The sequence below is a fragment of the Chiloscyllium punctatum genome, chromosome 1, assembly GCF_047496795.1.
Source record: "Chiloscyllium punctatum isolate Juve2018m chromosome 1, sChiPun1.3, whole genome shotgun sequence".
Taxonomy (NCBI): Eukaryota; Metazoa; Chordata; class Chondrichthyes; order Orectolobiformes; family Hemiscylliidae; genus Chiloscyllium; species Chiloscyllium punctatum.
The window spans coordinates 167,642,848-167,666,158 of record NC_092739.1 but is presented as its reverse complement, the minus strand read 5'-3'; the positions used below and the strand labels follow the sequence as shown (position 1 = coordinate 167,666,158).

General features: G+C 44.0%; 1 long non-coding RNA gene and 1 pseudogene across 1 annotated transcript in view; both read left to right on the top strand.

Annotated features, from left to right (window-relative positions):
- The first annotated feature begins 2,235 nt into the window (after nt 1-2,235).
- Nucleotides 2,236-2,404, top strand: LOC140483022 (U2 spliceosomal RNA; annotated as a pseudogene).
- A 708-nt stretch (nt 2,405-3,112) lies between these two features.
- Nucleotides 3,113-23,311, top strand: part of LOC140481684 (uncharacterized) — a 119,726-nt gene continuing 99,527 nt past the window's right edge. Inside the window, exons 1-2 of the long non-coding RNA XR_011961585.1 lie at nt 3,113-3,222; nt 5,293-5,581. This is a non-coding gene — a long non-coding RNA (uncharacterized lncRNA). The remainder of the gene's footprint in view (nt 3,223-5,292; nt 5,582-23,311) is intronic.

Below are 23,311 nucleotides of genomic sequence, written 5' to 3'. Positions count from 1 at the left end.
ATTTGCCCTAATTTAATTCTCATCATTCTTTAATTCATGACATACCTATGGGTTGACTCTGATCCTACCAGCCAACAACTTCTTATGTCTCCTCCTGGCTCTTTTGAGCTCTCTTTTTCGGTTTTTCCTGATTCCTTGTAACCCTCAAGCGCCCTAACTGAGTTTTCACATTTTGTCTTAACATAAGCCTTCTTTTTCTTCTTGACCAGGGATTCCACTTCCTTGGTAAACTACGGCTCGCGCGTTCTATGTCTTCCTCCCTGCCAGACAGGTACATACTTATCTAGGACACACAGGAGCTTTTCCTTGAATAAGCTCCACATTTTTAATGTGCTCATCCCCTGCGGTTTCCTTCCCCATTCTACGCTTCCTAAATCTTTCCTAATTGCATCATAATTTCCCTTCCCCCAGCTGTAACTCTTGCTCTGTGGAGTACACCTATCCCTTTACATCACTAAAGTAAACCTGACAGAATTGTGATCGCTGTCTCCAAAAAGCTCACCTACTTCCAAATCTAACACCTGGCCAGGCTCGTTACCCAGTACTAAATCTAACGTGGCTTCGCCCCTTGTAGGCCTGTCTACATACTGTGTCAGGAAGTTCTCCTGCACACTGGACAAAAACTGATCCATCTATAGTATTCGTATTGTAGTGATCCCCTCAATATTTGGATAGTTGAAGTCCCCCATGACAACTACCCTGTCTCTCTCACTCCTATGGAGAATCATCTTTGCTATCCTTTCCTCTACGTCTCTGGGACTATTTGGAGGCTTATAGAAAACTCCCAGCGTGGTGACTTCTCTTTTCCTGTTTCTAACCTCAGCCCATACTCCCTCAGTTAACGAGTCCCCAAACATCCTTTCTACAACTGTAATATTGTCCCTGATCAACAATGCCACACCTCCACCTCTTTTACCATCTTCTCTGTTCTTTCTGAAACATCTGAATCCCGGAACCGGCAAGAGCCATTCCTGTCCCTGCTCTATCCATGTCTCCATAATGGCCACAACATCGAAGTCCCAGGTACCAACCCACATTGCCAGTTCACTCACTTTATTTCAGATGCTCCTCACGTTGAAGTACACACACTTCAAACCAGGTTCTTGCTTGCCAGTGTCAGATACTTGATTTTGGAACTCCCTACTCTCATCCTCTTCTGTACCTGTCCTACAATTTTGGTTCCCATCCCCCTGCTGTGTTAGTTTAAATCCACCTTAATAACTTTATCGAATTTCCCACCCAGGATATTGGTATCCCTCTGGTTTAGATGAAGACTATCCTGTTTGTAGAGGTCCCATATACCCCAGAAAGAGCTCCAATTATCCAAAAACCCGAAACCCTCCCTCCTGCACCATCCCTGCAGCCACGTGTTCAACTCCTTTCTCTCCCTATTCCTCACCTCACTAGCACGTGGCACGGGCAGCAAGCCAGAGAAAACAACTGTTTGTCCTAGCTCTAAGCTTCCATCCTAGCTCTCTGAATTTCTGCCTCAAGTCCCCATCTCTCTTCTGACCTATGTTGTTGGTGCCAATGTGGACCACGACTTGGGGCTGCTCTCCCTCCCCCTGAAGGATGTCAAAAATATGATCAGAGACATCACGGACCCTGGCACCTGGGAGGCAGCACACCAACCGTGAGTCTCTCTCATCCCACAGAACCTCCTATCTGTCCCCCTAACTATCGAATCCCCAATGACTACTGCTCTTCTCCTCTTCCTCTTTCTCAAAAACAGTCTTGAGCACAAGTCCATCAGGCAGGGTTCAGCACGTAGCATGTTGAGAGGGTTGATCCTGTGGATGGTTTCCTGAGCAGACAGTTAAAAAATCATTTAGCAGAACACCTATGCACTGCCTGGCAAACCATCGACTTGCTTTGTAGTCTCTCTGAAACTTGTTGGTTTTCCAGTGATAAGGAGCTGACCTTGACCGAGTGTGGCAAACTGGTGCTTTCCAAAGTTCAAAACAACATCAAGAGGGACAAACTAAAGCTTGGGACAAGGGCAGCTACTAACAAGATGCAGTGGGGAAAAACCGCCCTGAGGGTCTGTTCAGTTAGCAGACTCTTGTTGCATTGAAATGAACATAAATTGTTTCCTGTATGAGTAGGAAATACCTTTGTTTTTGCAACAGCACGGATGCTTTGAGGAATGAGTCATTTGTTTTTATCTGCAAAGAATGTGCAGAACAAATTTAGAACCTCTGTATGTACTTATAAATGATTTTATGAACAAAGTGGATTTTTGAGATAAAAGAATTCTATTATCAGTTTAATATCTGATACGTTCCTTATCTGGGGAGCATATATTAAATTGATTTTTGGAGCTAGGAGATGGAATAGGGGCTTGCTCCGTCCACTCCACGCATCGACCTGGTATTGCAGTACCTCTGGGAACGGTGCACCCCTCATCTATAAATTTAAGAACATGTATATAGCTCAGGTTTTTGGTGCTTTGCCTGCGTGTGTGAACCGCAATTTCTTTTTAAAGTTTGTAAGCTGTTTCATTTCTCTTTGCGTCGGTCTGCAACTCAATCCCCAAATTTTGCACAAAACATACCTACCACGTGCGCACACAAAACCACAAATTGCTGGAGAAACTCAGCAGATCTGGCAGCATCTGCACAAACAAAGCAATGTTTCAAACCCAGTGACGGTTATTCAGAATCTAGCTTGGTGCTGGTGCAAATCTATCCGTCTCCCTACCCCCTCCTCCAAGGACATTATGTTAACAACATGTTAATATTTTGAAACAAAGCCAAGGCGGGAGGAGGTTTATTCAGTTGTTGGGCGTGGTGCTCAATTGGATGTTTCCATTGTCAGCCCTTTGTGTCAAGATTAGAGTGGCGCTGGTAAAGAACAGGTCAGGCAGCTTCTGAGGAGCAGGGAAACTGTCGTTTCGGGCATAAGCCCTAAAGTGATCTCCAGTGATGAAGATTTTACACCCTGGGGTGCTGTGATTTTCCAGCATCACACTCTGGACTGTGACCTCCGACCTGCTGTTTCAGAGTAAATACTCTGTGGGATCGGGTCAGACTATGGGGTGCCGGATCTCAGTGTCATCCTGGCGGCTGTTAGTGTTGGTGTCTGCTGGGCTTCCCCGGACACAGCTCTCTCTCTGGATTAACCTCTGGACCCTGTGGATGGATCCACTCGATGGAGCATCAGCCTCCGAATGGTCCTGTCTCCTGGGCCTACACTCCTGGAATCACCGGTTCTTCTGTTCAGGTAAAAACCTCCTGTTGTGTTTGCAGAAAGATCCTAAACAGGTACTGTCGAAATTCAGAAAGGGATGCAATAATAATCTTACAATAATTCATTAATTATTTACAGCATATCAATATTCCTTCCTTTCTAACTTGTCCAGGATCCTGGAGTTTTAAGCTCAAATAAACTGTTGCATTGCTTTAACAATGGGTCTGAGACTTTATCAAGCACGACACTGAGAGGCTGGATTCACCCCGGTAAAAACGCAGATTCCCATTCCTCAGGGCCATCAGTGAATCAAACGGGACTTCAGGGTGGGATTTGAAGGTATTAACTCAAGAGCACCTAGTCTGTTTAACACTTCTGTTTGTTTCCTTTTCCTGATCTAGTTTAAAATCATGTGACCACTCTGTTTGATTCCGTAATTTTGGAGATTTCTGATGTTCAAATTGTCAGTCATTATGAAATCCATAAAAGTATAAAAGCAAATTACTGCGGATGCTGGAATCTGGAATTATGAAATCCATGTTCACTCATCAACTACACTAACCTGATGTACTCTCCCTCCTTAACATCGAAAATGTAAACAAAATCAATTTGTTTTTAGTCATGAGATGAAGGCACAGGCCAGCATTTATTTCCCATTCCTAATTGCCCAGAGGCAGGTGAGAGCCAAGCAGCTTGTTGTGGGTCTGGAGTCACATGTAGACCAGTCCAGGTCAGGATGGCAGTTGCCTCCCCTGAAGGACGTTAGTGAACAAAATATGTTTTCCCCAACAATGGATTCATGATCATTGACAGACTCTTACTTCTAGATTTTCTCTTAATTCTGCATTTTGGGAAAACAAATCTTAGCAGGACTTATACACTTAATTGTAAGGTCCCAGGGAGTGTTGCTGAACAAAGAGACCATGGCGTGCAGGTTCACAGCTCCTTGAAAGTGGAGACGCAGGTCGATATGATCGTGAAGAAGGCGTTTGGTATGCTTTCCTTTATTGGTCAGAGTATTGGTATAGGAGTTGGGAGGTCATGTTGCGGCTGTGCAGAACATTGGTCAGGCCACTGTTGGAATATTGCATGCAATTTTGGTCTCCTTCCTATCGGAAATATGTTGTGAAACTTGAAAGGGTTCAGAAAAGATTTACAAGGATGTTGCCAGGGTTGGAGGATTTGAGCTACAAGGAGAGATTGAATAGACTAGGGCTGTTTTCCCTCGAGCGTCGGAGGCTGAGGGGTGACCTTATAGAGGCATGAGAGGGTGAGAGGGGAAAGATATAAAAGACACCTAAGGGGCAACTTTTTCACGCAGAGGGTGGTGCGTGTATGGAATGAGCTGCCAGAGGATGTGGTGGAGGCTGGTACAATTGCAACATTTAAGAGGCATTTGGATGGATTTATGAATAGGAAGGGTTTGGAGGGATATGGGCCGGGTGCTGGCAGGTGGGACTAGATTGGGTTGGGATATCTGGTCGGCATGGACGGGTTGTTTCCATGCTGTACATCTCTATGACTCTATTTTCATTGGATTCAAATTCTACCATCTGCCATGGTCAGATTAAAGTCAGGGACCTGGGATATTACCTGGGTCTCTGGATTAACAGTCAAGCAATAGTTAAAAATCACACAACACCAGGTTATAGTCCAACAGGTTTAATTGGAAGCACAGTAGCTTTCGGAGTGCCGCTCCTTCATCAGGTGGTTCATGTACTCCCCAGTCCAACACTGGCATCTCCAAATCAGTCTAGCAATAATATCACTAGGGCATCTCCTCCCCAATAACGAGCACTAATTGCCATAAGACATTCATGCTGGTTTTTCTGAATTATGTCACATTCAGACAGAATAATGAATGACTATGTTTGACATTGTGTTGGTTGCTGGAAGCACTATGTGTCATTTGGCTGCAGGCTGTAGGTCACTCTCTCCAGGAACAGGTAAGGGTCAAGATTCTGGGGGTAGCTTTAAATGAGGATTTAATGGGCCAATTTATATTTGGGTATGCCAGATTTGCGATTAATCAGATAAATGCTCCTCAGTAAATAATGTGAGTTATTGTTGTGAATTGTTATGATTCAATGCTTATTTTTTCAGAGCACAGAACTTCCCTGTTAGTACCTAAAAATTCTCAAAGCTCTGGCAGACAGGAGACAGTTCAGTGACAGCTGGAAAACAGTGTATGGTCTTCCCTAGGATTTGGAAAACACCACCGTGGTCCATGCTCAGCTCCACTGTGGAGTCACAGTGCCTGTGTCAAGGCAGTAGTGTGGGACTGAGGTCTCTGAGTGGACGGACAATGAGACACTTCTGTCAGACTGCCCTCGATCTTCAGCCACTCGCCAAAATTGCACCAAACTCAACAATGTTGGTCTGACATAATCTGGTGAGTACAGACTTACTGAAAAACAGACACATTTCACTTTAGTATTTGTAAAAGTAATGGTGTTGAATTTGCATGCATCAGTCTAACAGTGTCAAATCTAAACTTGTCAGAGAGTCACAATGTTCTCCCGCACAGGGAAGAGGTCTCTTTGGAGATAGTGACCACAGTTCAGTTACGTTCACAATAGCAATGGGCAGGATAGGTACATACTGCAGGGAAAGAGGTATAATTGGAGGAAAGGCAATTATGATGCGATTCAGCAAGATTTAGGATGCATCGGATGGGGAAGGAAACTGCAGGAGATGGACACACTTGAAATGTGGAGCTTATTCAAGGAACAGCTACTGTGGGTCCTTGATAAGTATATACCTATCAGGCAGGGAGGTGGTTGTCGAGAGAGAGAGCCATGGTTTACTAAAGAAGTTGTAGCTCTTGTCAAGAGGAAGAAGAAGGCTTATGTGAGGATGAGGTGTGAAGGCTCAGTTCCGGGGATTGGGGGTCATAAGTTAGACAGAAAAGATCAAAGGAGAGGGTAAGAGGAGCCAGGAGGGGTCATGAGAAGTTGTTCGCAGATCGGATCATGGAAAATCCTATGGCTTTCCATTGATATATCAGGAAGAAAAGAATGATTAGACTAAGATTAGGGCCCATCAAAGATAGTAGTGGGAAGTTGTGTGTGGAATCTGAGGACATAGGGGAAGCGCTTTTTGTCAGTATTCACAATGGAAAAGGGCAACAGTTTCGATTAAAAATTGGTGAGCTGAAAGAAATCAGAGGGTGGTGGCGGATGTGAAATGTTCGTCCTGGAGCTCAATTACCAGTGGTGTGCCACAAGGATCTGTTTTGGGGCCACTGCTGTTCGTCATTTTTATAAATGATCCGGATGTGGATGGAGAAGGATGGGTTAGTAAATTTGTGGATGACACAAAGGTAGACAGAGTTGTGGATAGTGCCGAAGGATGTTGTGGGTTACAGAGGGACATCGATAAGCTGCAGAGCTGGGCTGAGAGGTGGCGAATGGAGTTTAATGCGGAAGGTTCACTTCAGAAGAAGCAACAGGAATGCAGAGTACTGGGCTAATGGTAAAAATGTTGAAAGTGTAGATGAACAGAGAGATCTCAGTGTCCAGGTGTGTAAATCCCTGAAAGTTGTGACCCAGTTTGATAGGGTTGTTAAGAAGGCGTATGGTGTGTTGGCGTTTATTGGTAGGGGGATTGCGTTTCGGAGCCATGAGGTCATGCATCAGCTGTCCAAGACATTGATAAGGGTTTGGACGAGGGTTCAGAGGAAATTTACTAGGATGTTGCCTTGTATGGAAGGAAGGTCTTACAAGGAAAGGTTGAGGGAACTGAGGATGTTTTTGTTGGAGAGAAGAAAGTTGAGAGGTGACTTAATTGAGACATAGAAGATAATCAGCGAGTGAGATAGGGTGGACAGTGAGAGTCTTTTTCCTCAGATGGTGAAGGGTAACACGAGGGGACATAGCTTTAAATTGAGGGGTGATAAGAATAACAGGGTAGTTTAGGGTGTAGGTTTGCTTGCTGAGCTGTAGGTTTGATATCCAGACGTATCATTACCTGGCTAGGTAACATCATCAGTGGTGACCTCCAAGTGGAGTGAAGCTGTTGTCTCCTGCTTTCTATTTATATCTTTCTCCTGGATAGGGTTCCTGAGATTTGTGGTGATGTCATTTCCTGTTTGTTTTCTGAGGGGTTGATAGATGGCATCTAGATCTATGTGTTTGTTTATGGCGTTGTGGTTGGAGTGCCAGGCCTCTAGGAATTCTCTGGCATGTCTTTGCTTAGCCTGTCCCAGGATAGATGTGTTGTCCCAGTCGAAATGGTGGTGCTTTTCATCCGTGTGTAGGGCTACGAGGGAGAGAGGGTCGTGTCTTTTTGTGGCTAGCTGGTGTTCGTGTATTCTGGTGGCTAACTTTCTTCCTGTTTGTCCTAAGTAGTGTTTGTGGCAGTCCTTGCATGGAATTTTGTACAATAGGGTAGTTGTGCTCGGGGATTTTAACTTTCCAAACATTGACTGGGACTGCCATGGTGTTAAAGGTTTAGATGGAGAGGAATTTCTTAAATGTGTATAAGACAATTTTCTGATTCAGTATGTGGATGTACCTACTAGGGAAGGTGCAAAACTTGACCTACTCTTGGGAAACAAGGCTGGGCAGGTGACTGAGGTGTCAGTGGGGGAGCACTTTGGAGCCAACGATCATAATTCTATTCGTTTTAAAATAGTGAAGGAAAAGGATAGACCAGATCTAAAAGTTGAAGTTCTAAATTGGAGAAAGGCCAATTTTCATGGTATTAGGCAACAACTTTCGAAAGCTGATTGGAGGCAGATGTTCACAGGTAAAGGAACGGCTGGAAAAGGGGAAGCCTTCAGAAATGAGATAACAGGAATCCAGAGAAAGTATATTCCTGTCAGGGTGAAAGGAAGGGCTGGTAGGTATGTTGCGGCTGTACACGACATTGGTCAGGCCACTGTTGGAATATTGCGTGCAATTCTGGTCTCCTTCCTATCGGAAAGATGTTGTGAAACCTGAAAGGGTTCAGAAAAGATTTACAAGGATGTTGCCAGGGTTGGAGGATCTGAGCTACAGGGATAGGCTGAACAGGTTGGGGCTGTTTTCTCTGGAGCGTCGGAAGCTGAGGGGTGACCTTATAGAGGTTTACAAAATTATGAGGGGCATGGGTAGGATAAACAGACAAAGTCTTTTCCCTGGGGTGGTGAAGTCCAGAACTAGAGGGCATAGGTTTAGGTTGAGAGGGGAAAGATATAAAAGAGACCTAAGGGGCAACCTTTCCATGCAGAGGGTGATGCGTGTATAGAATGAGCTGCCAGAGTATGTGGTGGAGACTGGTACAATTGCAACATTTAAGAGGCATTTGGAGGGGTATATGAATAGGAAGGATTTGGAAAGATATGGGCCAGGTGGTGGCAGGTGGGACTAGATTGTGTTGTGATATCTGGTTGGCATGGACGGGTTGGACCGAAGGGTCTATTTTCATGCTGTACATCTCTATGACTCTAGTAGTTTCTTTACTCAGAGAGTAGTAAGGGCGTGGACCGGCCTGCCTGCAACAGTAGTAGACTCAATGACGTTAAGGGCATTTAGATGAGCATTGCACATATATATGGATAGTAATGGAACGGTATAGGTTAGATGGGCATCAGATTAATTTCACAGGTCGGTGCAATATTGAGGACTGAAGGGCCTGTACTGCGCTGCAAAGTTCTGAGTTCTATGTTCTGTGTATGTCTCTTCAGCCCATTGAGTCTGTGCCCTTGAAAAGAAAACACCTAACTATTCTAATCCCATTTTCCAGCACTTGGCCCATTGCCTCATATGGCTTGGCAATGCAAGTGTACATCTAGATAATTCTGAAAAATTATACGGGTTTCTGTCTCTACCATCCTGCTAGGTAGTGAGTCCCAGATTCCTACTGCAATCTGAGTGAAAAATATTCCTCACATCCCCACTAAACATACTGCCCCTTACCGAAGGCCACTTTTGGAATATTGTGCACAATTCAGGTCTCCCTCCTGTCGGAAAGATGTTATGAAATTTGAAAGGGTTCAGAAAAGATTTACAAGGATATTGCCAGAGTTGGAGGATTTGAACTATAGGGAGAGGCTGAATAGGCTGGGGCTGTTTTCCCTGGAGCATCGGAGGCTGAGGGGTGACCTTATAGAGGTTTATAAAATCATGACTGGCATGGATAGGGTAAATAGATAAAAGTATTTTCCCTGGGGATGGGGGAGTCTAGAACTAGAGGGCATAGGTTTAGGGTGAGAGGTGAAAGATATAAAAGGGACCTAAGGGGCAATGTTTTCGTGCAGAGGGTGGTGCATGTGTGGAATGAGCTACCAGAGGAAGTGCTGGAGGCTGGTACAATTACAGCATGTAAAAAGCATCTGGCTGTATGAATAGGAAGAGTTCACAGGAATATGGGCCAAGTTCTGTCAAATGGGACTTGATTAATTTAAGATATCTGGTCAGCATGGGCGAGTTGGACCGAAAGGTTACTGCTTTTAGTCATTTTTATAAATGACCTGGATGAGTGAGTAAAAGGATGGGTTGGTAAATTTGTGGATGACACTAAACCTGGTGGAGTTGTGGATAGTGTGGAAGGATGTTGCAGGCTATAGAGGGACATAGCTAAGCTGCAGAGCTGGGCGGAGAGGTGACAAATGGAGTGTAATGCGGAAAAGTGTGAAGTGATTCACTTTGGAGGGTGTAACAGGAATACAGAGCACTGGGCTAATGGTAAGATTCCTGGTGGTGTGGATTTGTAGAGAGATCTTGGTGTCCATGTGCATAGATCCCTGAAAGTTGCCGTCGAGGTTGATATGATTGTTAAGGTGTACAGTGTGTTAACTTTTATTGGTAGAGGGATTGAGTTTTGGAGCTGTGAGGTCATGCTGCAGCTGTACAAAACTCTCGTGTAGCTGCACTTGAAGTATTGCACTCAGCTCTGGCTGCCGCATTATAGGAAGGATATGGAAGCTTTGGAAAGGGCACAGAGGAGATTTCCCAGGATTTTGCCTGGAATGAAGGGAAGGTCTTATGATGAAAGGTGAGGAGCTTGAGGTTGTATTTGTTTGAGAGAAGAAGGTTAAAAGGTGACTTAATTGAAATATACAAGATGATCAGAGGATTAGACAGGGTGCACAGTGAGAGCCTTTTTCCTTTGATGGTGATGGCTAGCACAAGGCGACATAGCTTTAAATTGAGGGGTGATAGACATAGGGCAGATGTCAGAGGTCATTTCTTTACTCAGAGTGTAGTAGGGGCGTGGAACACACTGCCTGCAGCAGTAGTAGACTTGCCAAATTTAAGGGCATTTAAATGGTCATTGGATAAATATATGAATGATGATGGAATAGTGGAGGTTAGATGGGCTTCAGGTCGGTACCTCAGGTTGGCACAACATTGTGGGCCAAATGGCCTGTACTGCCCTGTATTGTTCTGTGTTCTATGTTTTATGTCTGTTTCCATGCTGTACATCTCTGTGACTCTAAGGTCGATGCCCCCTGGTTATTGATCCTTTCATCAAGGGAAAAGTTCCTTTGTGTCTCCTCTGTGTATGCCTCTCTTAATTTTATGTACCTCAATGTCTCCTCTCAGTCCCCTCTGCTCCAAGAAAATGAGCTCAGCCCATCCAATCACTGTTCATCACTTGTATTGGAACATAGGAAAAGGAGTCAGCCACTCAGCTCCTTGAACCTGTTATTGCATTCAAAGAGGTGCCTTTGGTCTGATCCCCTAATAACTTTGCTTAACAATAAAACATCTCAGATTTAAGATGAACAACTGATCCAGCATCCACTGCTGTTTGTGGAAGAGAGTTCCCAAGCCCTGCCACCCTTGCACATAGAAGCGCTTCTGAACATCTCTCCTAAATGGTGTGGCCCTGATTCTTAGACTATGCCCCCAGCTCTGGAATCAGAGGTGATGTAGGCTTTGTGACATTGTTGCTAGGTAATTAAACCAGAAGGGCAGGCAATTGTTCCCACCCAGACAGAGGGGGAAATGTGACTTCAGTAAAAATCTGCAATCAAGAGTCTAATGTGCATGTGAAACCTTCGCTGCTCCTTGGATGCTGCCTGAACTGCTGTGCTCTTCCAGCACCACTAATCCAGGACCATGTGAAACCTTTGTTAATTGTCAGGAAAAGTCCACCTGGTTCAGTAATTTCCTTTAGGAAAGGAAATTGACATCTTTACATGGTTTAGCCTACATGTGCTCTGGTTCCCTCCCACAGATATGTAGGTTAGGTGATTCGGGCATGCTAAATTGCCCATATTGCCCTGGGATGTGTGGGTTGGTTATGGGAAATGCATGGTGATCGGGCGTGGATGTGGGTGGGATGCTCTTTGGAGGGGCAGTGTGACCTCGATGGACTGAATGGCCTGCTTCCACATTGCAGGTTTTGTATTCTATTCTATGTGACTCCATACCCACAGCATTATGGTTGACCCTAACTGCCCACTTGGCAATTGCAGATGGACATGAAATGCTGACTGGGCCAGTAACAACAATGTCCCATGAACAAATTTAAAAATCTCCAGCAAGTGGAAATAGTTTATTCTTATCTACCCTGTCTTTCTCTGTTAATACCTGAAAGACTTCGAACTGATCAGTTCTAACCTCATAAATTTAGAGAATACAGACTTAATTTAGATAATCTCACCTCATAATTTGTCACCTGATACCATGGTATCATTCTTTAAACCTACATTGTGTTCCCTCCGAGGCCTTCCTATCCTTACTAAGGATCTAAATAATTCTTAAACATTTGCTCACAGACCTCCAAGTAGGGTCTAACCAGGGTTTTGTATAGTTGCAGCATAACTTTTACATTGTTCTACTCTAGTCTTCTAGATATAAAGGCCAGCAATCTGTTAACTTTCTTGATTATTCTTTGCTAAAACTGTTCAGACTACAGTTGTAAACTTTTCAATGCCATAGTGTCATACAGCACGGAAACAGACCTTTGGTACAACTCATCTATGCTGACCAGATATCCCAACCTAATCTAGTTTCATTTGTCAGCGCTTGGCCCATAACTTTCCAAACCTTTCCTATTCATATACCCATCCAGATGCCTTTTAATTGTTCCAATTGTACTAGCCTCCACCACTTCGTCTGGCAGCTCATTCCATACACATACCCTCCTCTGCACACTAAAGTTGGCCCTTAGGTCTCTTTTATATCTTACCCCTCTCACCTTAAAGTATGCCCTCTAGTTTTGGACTCCCCCACCCCAGGGAAAGGACCATGTCTATTTATGCTATCCATGCCCCTCAAGATTTTATAGACCTCTATAAGGTCACCCCTCAATCTTTGATGCTCCAGGGGAAAGAGTCCCAGCCTATTCAACATCTCCCTCTAGCTTAAATCCTCTAACCCTGGCAACATCTTTGTAAAAATTTTCTGATCCCTTTCAACTTTCACAACATCCTTCCGATAGGAAGGAGACAAAAATGGCACACAATATTCCTAAAGTGGCCTAACTCACGACCTTTACAACCGCAACATGCCGTCCCAACTCCTATACTCCAAGCTCTGACGATTAATGGAATGCATACCAAACACCTTCTTCACTATCCTATCTACCTGCGACTACTCTCAGGAGCTATGAACCTGCACTTCAAGGTCTCTTTGTTCAACAACACTCCTGAGGACCTTACCATTAAGTGTATACGTCCTGCTAAGATTTGCTTTCCCAAAATGCAGCACCTCACATTTATCTAAATTAAACTCAATCTGCCACTTCTCAGCCCATTGGCCCATCTGATCAAGATCCCGTTGTAATCTGCTGTAACCTTCTTCGCTGTCCACCACTTCTCCAATTTTGATGTCATCTGCAAACTTACTAACTATACCTCTTATGATCGCATCCAAATCATTTATGTAAATGGTGAAAAGTAGTGGACCCAGCACCGATCCTTGTGGCACTGCACTGGTCACTAAACAAGGAAGTTAAGGATAATATAAACACAACAGCTAAAGCATACCATATTGCAAATGTGAGTGGCATACCAGAAGATTGGGAAACTTTCAAAGCTCACAAAAGAGTTACTTAAAAAGATGTAAAAAGAGCAAAAATAAATTACAAAATAAAACAAAGCAAATATAAAAGCAGGTAGTGAAAGCTTCTATAAGTGTATAAAAAAATGAAGAGAATTGTTTGTTAGAATTAGCTTTATTCTCACATGTACTCAAATGAGTGCGGTGACAAGTTTACAAGTCACAACTTACAGTGCCATCTTAGGTACAAAGGTACCAATGTACAGATTTATAAATACATACTTTTAGGCAAACCAAAGTTAGAAAAATGAAGAAATAAAAGTTCAGAATAACAGTCCTTCCAACCTAGTCCATGCCAGCACCCAGTCTCCAGACCGTGTGGGCCTTCACCTCAAGGCCAGAAGAGCATGCTGAGGTCATGCTGACTGCCACACCGGGCCGAGAGACCACCACACCGGGCCGAGAGACCACCACAACGGGTCGAGAGACCACCACACCGGGCCGAGAGACCACCACAACGGGTCGAGAGACCACCACACCAAGCCGAGAGACCACCACACCAGACCGAGAGACCACCACGTCAGGCCGAAAGACCACCACACTGGGTTGAGAGACCATCACGCCGGGCCGAGAGACTGCCACGCCGGGCTGAGAAACCGCCACACCGGGCCAAGAGACCACCACACTTGGCCGAGAGACCACCACACTTGGCCGAGAGTCCACCACACTTGGCCGAGAGACCACCACACTGGGCCGAGGGACTGCCACACCAGGCCGAGATACTGCCACTCCAGGCCGAGAGGAAACCATACCAAGCCGAGAGGACACTGCGCCGGGCCAAGAGGACACCCCGCCAGTCCGGGAGACTGCCACGCCAGTCTGAGAGACCGCCACACTGGGCCGAGAGACCACCACACCAGGCAGAGAGACCGCCACACTGGGCCGAGAGGACACCATGCCAGACCGAGAGGACACCGGAAGAGTGAGGTGCTGGAAAAGCACAGCTGGTCAGGCAGAATCTGAGGAGCAGGAGAAACAATGTTTCAGGCATAAGCCTCATTCCTGATGAAGGATTTATGCCCAAAACGTTGATTCTCCTGCTCCTCGGATGCTGCCTGACCTGCTGTGCTTTTCCAGCATCACAGACCCTTTAAGAACCCTACATGTTTCAATGAGATCACCTCTCACTCCTCTAAACTCCAGTGAGTAGAGTCCCACATTGTTTAACCTTGCTCATAACACAATCATTCCATACCTAGTGAACCTTCTTTGAACTGCCTCCAATGAAAGAATATCATTCTTTAAATTTGGGGGCCAAAACTGTTCATATACTGCAGATGTGGTACAGGTGCTGTCAGACTTCCCAACTCTTACACCCTTGAAATAAGAGTAAACATTTTATTGTGGTAGATTATTTTACAGGAGAACGTGAGGACTGCAGATGCTGGAGATCAGAGCTGAAAATGTGTTGCTGGAAAAGCACAGCAGGTCAGGCAGCATCCAAGGAGCAGGAGAATCGACGTTTCGGGCATGAGCCCTTCTTCAGGAAGGGCTCATTATTTTACAAATAATCTCAGGAGCCTTGAAGTACAACAATTATTTATTGAACCAGCACTGGGAGAGTCTCCCCTAGAAAAGGTTCCAAAGTTGCACTCTAACTCAAACAGGTTTCATCAGGTATTTTTACATTGTAAGCCACCTGAACGAAACATTAGTCCAATTCCACAATTGTCTGTTTAAGACAAACACCTTGTTTTACACACTTTCCAAAAGTGGCAAGGCACTTGTTCCCTTGGTCTCCCCGCTCCCTATCCTCCGAGGTGCGAACCTATCTCCTCCCCAAAGCCTTGCTTCATTCCCTGCCTCAACTAAACCCCATTGCTTTGTCTTTCTTGGTGTGGTATGGAGGTTATCCTCACTTCTATTTCCAGATAAGGCCTCAGGGTGAATGTTGGTTCAGCCTTGTTGCATTTTGACAGAACTCTATTAACCTGCTACATCATCATCTGTGCATTTTTATGGAGCCTAACTAATTAATGCTTATAGAGTCATCAAGTCATAAAGCACAGAAACAGACCCTTCAGTCCAACTCAAATTTCCAAAACAAAACTAATCTCATTTGCATGCAACTGGCTCATATTCCTCTGACCTTTTCCAGTTCATGTAACTATCCAAAAGGTCTTTTAAATGTCGTAATTGTGATTGCATTCACCACTTTCTGTATTAGTTCATTCCACATACAAATCATTCTCTGTGCAAAAAGGTTACCAGTCAAGATTAGAGTGATGCTGCTGGAAAAGCACAGCAGGTCAGGCAGCATCCAAGGAGCAGGAGAATCGACATTTCTCATGAAGTGATCCAGCCTGAAACGTTGATTTTCCTGCTCCTCCGATGCTGCCTGACCTGCTGTGCTTTTCCAGCACCACTCTAATCTTGACTCCAGCATCTGCAGTACCCACTTCCACCTAGTGAAAAAGATACCCTTAGGTCTTTTAAGTCTTTCTCCTCTCACCTGAAAAATATGCCCAAAGTTTTCAACTCTGCTAACCTGGGGAAACAACCTTTGCCATTCACTTTATCTATGCCCCTCATGATTTTGTAAACCTCTTTAAGGTCACCCCTCAACCATCTATGCCAGTGAAAAAAGTCCCAGACTATTCTCTCCTTAGAACTCAAATCTGCAGTCCTGGCAACATCCTTGTAAATCTTGTCTGAACCCTCTCCAATTTAATAATATCCTTCCTTTAACAGTGTGACTTGAACTATACACAATACTTCAAAACTCTTCAATGTCATCTACAACCTCAACATGATGTCCCAACTCCTCATTAAAAAAATGAAAAAACTGCAGACACTGGAAATCAGAAACTAAAACAGAATTTGTTGGAAAATCTCAGCAGGTCTGGCGTATCTGTGGAGAGAAATCAAAGTTCACATATTGTGCCCTTCTTCAGAACTGATGGTAGCTAGGTAAAAGTGATTCCTGATGAAGGGCTTTTGCCCGAAACATCGATTTCGAAGCTCCTTGGATGCTGCCTGAACTGCTGTGCTCTTCCAGCACCACTAATCCAGAATCTGGTTTCCAGCATCTGCAGTCATTGTTTTTACCTCAAAAGTTGTTTTTTGTCCAGAAGTTATGATGGGGGAGGGGGTAAGGAGTAAATGATCGGTGGAGATAGAGGTCAAAGAGAGATAAGAACAGTTGGACAGACAAAGGAGGGAAAAATAACAGTCAGCCTAGGAGAGTGAATAGCTGCTAATGGAGACAATCAATGACTGACAATGTGATGTGTGTAATAGCAGTGCGTGTGATAAGAATGCTGGGCTAAGGACATGGGAAAAGGTGCCTCAAGACCCAAAGTTGTTGAACCTCAATATTGAGTCCAGAAGGCTGTAGAGTTAACAGGTAGATAATGAGGTGCTGTTCTTCCTGCTTCTGCTGAGCCTCGTTAGAGCATTGCAGCAAACCTGAGACAGAGAAGTTGGCCAGGGAACAAGGTGGTGTCAGGAGTGAAGGACGAGTGGACCAAGGTGAGCCAGAGGGAACAGACCATGCAGAAAGCTAACAAGATTTTCATTTGCTTTGATTATTATTGTCACATGTACCTGAGTACAGTGAAAGGATTTGTTTTGCAAGCAGTACAGACAGATCATAACATAGAAGGACATACAGATCATAGGGTTATTAGATAGTGAGGCATACAAGGTTACAGCTGCACAGGAGGTGCACAAAAGCAAGATCAATATTTGGTTTGGAATTAGAGAGAGGTCCATTTAGCAATCTAATAACAGCAGGGAATAAGCTGTTTTTCAACCTGTTGGTACAAGTGCTTAAGCTTCTGTATTTTCTGCCCCACGGAAAATGAGGGAAGAGAGTGTTACCGGGGGAGAGGGGTCTCTGATGGTGTTTGAAGAGAGTGTTACCGGGGTGGGAGGGGTCTCTGATGGTGTTGGAAGAGAGTGTTACTGGGGTGGGAGGGGTCTCTGATGGTGATGAAGACAGTGTTACTGGGTGGGAGGGGTCTCTGATGGTGTTACAAGAGAGTGTTACCGGGGTGGGAAGGGTCTCCGGTGATGTTCAATGAGTGTTACTGGGATAGGAGAGGCCTCTGATGGTGTTGGAAGCGAGTGTTACCGGGGTGGGAGGGTTCTCTGATGATGATGAAGACAGTGTTACTGGGGTGGGAGGGGTCTCTGATGATGATGAAGACAGTGTTACTGGGGTGGGAGGGGTCTCTGATGGTGTTGGAAGACAGTGTTACCGGGGTGGGAGGGTTCTCTGATGATGATGAAGACAGTGTTACCTGGGTGGGAGGGATTTCTGATGTTTTTGCCAGCCTTTCTGTGGCAATGAGAAGTGTAGGAGTCCATGCATGGGAGGCTGGCTTTTGTGGTGGCCTGAGGTGTGTACACTTTTTGGTAGTGTCCTACAGTAGAGGGCAGAGCAGTTACCATATCAGGCAGTTATACATTCGAATAAAGTGCGCTCTGTGGTGTTTCTGCAAATGTTGATAAATCTCCTTTTGGACATGCCAAATTTCCTAAGCCTCCAGACGACAAAAGGCATTGTTGTGCCTTCTTGACCATTGCATCTACGCAGGAGATCCAGGGAGATTCTATGCTGTATGACCCTGTGATTCCATAAACATGAGAGTCTCTAGGAATTTGGTGCTTTCAATCCTCTCCACATCATTTCCATTGATTTAGACAGGGGCATGGTCCTCCTCCTTTCTTCCTGAAGTGAATAGTCAGTTCTTTTGTTTTGCTGACACTGGGAAAGATTGTTATCTTTGCAACACGACACCTAGCATTCTATCTCCTTCCTATATTCTGACTCATCATGGTTTGATAGCTGACCTACAACGGTGGTATCATCAGCGAACATGTAGGTGGAATTCATACGAAATTTGACCACACAGCCATGGGTGCACAGGGAGTACAGTAGGGGGCTGAGTACATATCCTTGCAGGGATTATCATGGAGGAGGTGCTGTTGTCTATTTTCACTGATTGTGTTTTGCAGTTCAGGATGTAGTTGCAGAGGGCACAGCTGAGACCTAAGTCTCAGAGTTCTGAGGTTACTGGATAAATCAAAGTGATGCTTTTTTTTGTAAATATATTGATTTAAAAGAAAAAAATTTTTGAATTGCTTTACAAAATTACAAAATTAATACAAAGTAGTGTATCCACTTTACAGTATAATAACAGCACCAATATAAAATTTAAAATAACTAATTACTAATCTACTCGACAAACTACCAAAACTCAAAATAAGATATAAAAAAGAAGACTCTATATATAAAAAAAACCACAGTATCATACATTACTAACAACACTAAAAGGAAAAAAAAGGAAGGTAAAAAATAAATAGACATGCATTCAAAATAAAATTATATCAAGTCATAACAAAGCCCGGGATTCTTCCTCCCAGGGGCCCCTGAACCAACGAACATCATCCTCACAGCTAAAAGGCCCTAAACAGTATGGCCGATACATCTGTATCGGTGTAGTTCAAAAAGGGCTGCCATGTCCTAATTCTGTTTGTTTAATGCACCATATTTGCAAGGAAGTCCAGAAGAGTATAATCCATAACTACCCTCTGCCAATTTGAAAGTCCTGGGGGACTTTCCAATATCCAACTTACTAAAATATTTTTCCAACTTACTAAAAAGGAAAGGATAGTAAATAGTTTCTTCCCATATGCACCTAGAGAACGAAAATTTGGAAAGCTCAAAAGGAGAGACACTGGGTCCAGGCCAATCTCCATTCCCAAAATCTTTGGCAAGGCATTCGCTACGCTATCCCAATATCTACGAATCTTATGGCATGTCCACAAACAATGAGTGAGAGTCCCAACTTCTATTTTACATTTAGGGCACATTGGGGATGCTCCTGCCTTGAACTTTGCAAGCTGCTCTGGTGCCATATGAGCCCTTCAATTGAATAGCCATTACAGGTAGAGACCTTCCTGGCATTTTCCCAGCTATCCTTCCATATCTCTAAGGAGATTTCCATCCCTAAATCTTGATTCCAGGTTTTATGTAACAGTTTCATGTCCTTCGATACCTTATTACCTAGCGAGTGGTAGAGAGTGCTGACTGAGGGTGCCCCCATCGGCTGAAGCACTCTCCTTTCCATATCTGATTTGTATCGATTAGTCATAGAACATAGAACATAGAACATAGAACAATACAGCACAGAACAGGCCCTTCGGCCCACGATGTTGTGCCGAACTTCTATCCTAGATTAAGCACCCATCCATGTACCTATCCAAATGCCGCTTAAAGGTCGCCAATGAATCTGACTCTACCACTCCCACGGGCAGCGCATTCCATGCCCCCACCACTCTCTGGGTGAAGAACCCACCCCTGACATCTCCCCTATACCTTCCACCCTTCACCTTAAATTTATGTCCCCTTGTAACACTCTGTTGTACCCGTGGAAAAAGTTTCTGACTGTCTACTCTATCTATTCCTCTGATCATCTTATAAACCTCTATCAAGTCACCCCTCATCCTTCGCCGTTCCAACGAGAAAAGGCCGAGAACTCTCAACCTATCCTCGTATGACCTACTCTCCATTCCAGGCAACATCCTGGTAAATCTTCTCTGCACCCTCTCCAAAGCTTCCACATCTTTCCTAAAGTGAGGCGACCAGAACTGCACACAGTACTCCAAATGTGGCCTAACCAAAGTCCTGTACAGCTGCAACATCACCTCACGACTCTTGAATTCAATCCCTCTGCTAATGAAAAATCCCTCTGCTAATGTGGTCATTTTTTATATGAAGTCTCGTACTTGAAAATATCGAAAAAGGCCCTTGCTAGGCAACCCGAATTTCTGGCGCAACTGTTCAAAGGACATTATGACCTCCCCATCGACCAGATCTCCCAACAGGAGATACCTCTGGTCTCACAAATTTTAAATCCAGCGTCAGTCAAGCCTGGCTGAAATCCCAACGTTCCCACTATAGGAATAGAAGGGGAGGTTTTTTGTAAATTACCCTCATTCTGTTGCATCATCCTCCAAGCTTTGATTGTATTTAATACATTTGGGTTTTACAATGATCTGTAATAACTCTCATCTTATCCATACATAATAGATTGATGAGGGGGCAATTGGTTGGGAAACCTCAATATCCAACCAAATTGATTGTGTGTCACAAAAGACCCAATCAGCAACATATGATAACAGAGAACCCAGTTGGTACCTTCTGAAATCTGGAAAATCTAGACCCCTTACTTGTGGGAGCTGCAACTTATCTAATTTAATAAGAGGCTGCCTATGGTTCCAAATAAAGGAGCCGAGCCAACCATAAAGCTTACGCAGCGCCTGTCTCGGCAACATCAGAGGAAGTATTCTCATGGGTATGTAGGTGAGGTAGAATATTCATCTTGACCAAACCTCTTCTTCCTTGTCAGGATATTGGGAGATCTTCCTGGCGTTGGAGGTCCTGCCTTATTTTCTCTAATTAATGCATATAATTAGCTTTGTATAGCTGACCAAATATAGGGGTGATAAAAATACCTAAATAGAGAAAACCTCTCAGTGACCACTGAAAAGGGAAGCGGGATCCATCTGGAAAATTGGATGTGCTGGTAAGACCTCCTAGCAGTATGGCCTCTGATTTCATAAAGTTAATTTTGTAACCCGAAAACGTACCAAACAAGTTAACCACTTGAATTAAGCGGGGCACAGATATTGATGGGTCATTTAAGAAAAGGAAGACGTTGTCTGCGTAGAGAGTGATTTTATGCTAAACATGATCCTCCCTCCGGGGCTGTTATATTAGGGTTAATTTGGATAGCTTCCGCCAGCGGTTCAATCACTCATGTAAATAGTAGTGGTGAGATAGGGCACCCTTGATGACAACCTCTGCCAACACTAAAGCTATCTGATCTTATGCCGTTGGTAATCACCGCTGCTCTAGGGTCGTTATGTAATACTGCGACCCACTTGGCAAAGACCTTTCCAATCCAAACCATTCCATAGTATAAAATAGATATGGCCATTCTACCCGATCAAATGCATCTAGGGAGATGACTAATCCCAGTATCGTTCCCTGTGGCAGACTTATACCATGTTTAACACTCTTCTAATATTATTAGTAGATCTGCAACCCTTGATAAACTCCGTCTGAGCCTCTTTTATAATAAATGGCAAAACCCTCTCCAATCTTAATGCCAACATTTTCGAGAGAATTTTAAAGTCCACATTCAATAAGGACATAGGTCTGTACAAAGTACATTCATCTGGGGCTTTTCCTTTCTTAAGAATGAGAGAGATATTTGCTTCTCTCAGGGAGGGTGGGAGGCTACCCTGACTATATGAATAATTAAACGTATCTGCAAGTGGTCCAGTCAATTCATCTATAAATTCTTTATAAAACTCAGCCTGAAATCCATTTGGTCCGGATGCTTTACTACTCTGGAGCTGCCTCACCACCTCCTGGACTTCCAGGGTTCTCGGGGCAGCGTTCAAAAGCGATACCTCTTCCAAGGTTAAGCCCGAAAGGGCCAGATTTTTAAAAAAAGACTCCATCTTCCTCGCTGTATCCTTAGAGCCCTCCAACTTATGCAACTCGAAGTAGAACTTTCTAAAGGCTGCATTGATGTTTTTAAGATCACAAGTCAGGGTACCAGCACTCTCTCTAATAAACGTAAAGGATTGGGGAGCCTTTTTCTTTCTAGCAAGGTATCGCCGTCCTCAAATAATCTCTGCTTCACAAATAGAATCTTCCTCTTTGCTGTTTGACTAAGTGCAGTATTCAAAGTAGCCCTGAGGGCTGTAATCCACTGTAATGTAGTTGTGGACGGCCTATCAGCATACGCTGACTCAGCTGCCTTCAGGCGAGCCTCAAGCAGTCACTATTGTTCTCCCTTTTGTCTTTTCCGGGTCGCAGACTATGAGATAACCAAAATATGTCTTAGCAGTCTCCCACATCATCGATAGGTTACTGGCCGGACCTGAATTGATACCCCAGAAAATTTTAAATTCCTGCGAGAAATATTCTATGAGTTTACTATCCTTCAATAGGAAAGGGTCCATGTGCCAGTGTCGGGAACCCATCTGATCACCACTAGTCTTGACCTCCATATACACTGCTGCGTGGTCGGAAATAGTTATATTTCCTATTTTACAAGACAGTATTGAATTCAGAAAGGTCAAGGGGACAAAAAACATATCGATTCTGGTATGGCACTTGTTGGGTTACAATTGTAAGTAAAATCACTATCCTCAGGGTGAAAACACCTCCACACATCTACCAGTCCCAACTCCCTATTCAGATCAGCCAACTGCCTAGATCTCAGAGATATACCCGCAGAGCTCCTACATATCCTGTCCACCTCGGGGTCGATAATACAATTACAATCTCCCCCTATAATTATGTGAGGCACCCTGAGAGCCATCAACTTGGAGAGCGCATCTGTTACAAATTTAAAAGGATGTGCCGGGGGCTATATACATTCAAAATCCATATGTTAGAGCTTTAAGTGATATATACTGTTCAGACTCATCTTTTATTTGGCTTAACATTTGGAAGGGAAAATGTTTCCGGATAAGAATAGCCACTCTGCTACTTTGTTGAGCTAAAAGATGAAAAGAACACCTGACCAAATCTTCCTGCTGCAGCTTCGAATACTCCTGATCAAGTAGATGTGTCTCCTGTAAAAGGGCTACATCAACGTTCTCTTTTTTAAGACTTGATAATATCTTTTTCCTTTTAATTGGCCAGTGGCTCCCCTTTGACATTCCAGGTGCACTGTTTAAAGGAATGACTAGCCATGATCGTTCAAGAAAGTCCGAGAACCCCCAGGAGGAAGAACCCCAATCAAAAAGCATTGAGTAGAGACTATAAACAATTCACATAAACTTAAAAATACAACCTTTAAAACAACTAAAAACAACTAAGAACTACTCCTAAAAAAAAGACATAATCAAGAGGAGACTTTCCCCCTTGTCCACAGGGGCGCTCCTACCTTCCAATAATCCCACCATAACACCTCCCAGCTAGAGCCATGCCCGCGGCCCAGACATCGTAATGTAATGTAAACAAATGCCAATGTCTTAAAATACAAAAATTAGAAGTGGGCAACCAACCCGTCCCTTCGATATTATTACCGAGGCACTCTTTACAAAACAGGATTATAAATTAAAAAAATAAAATTACAATCCCAGCGCATACTAAA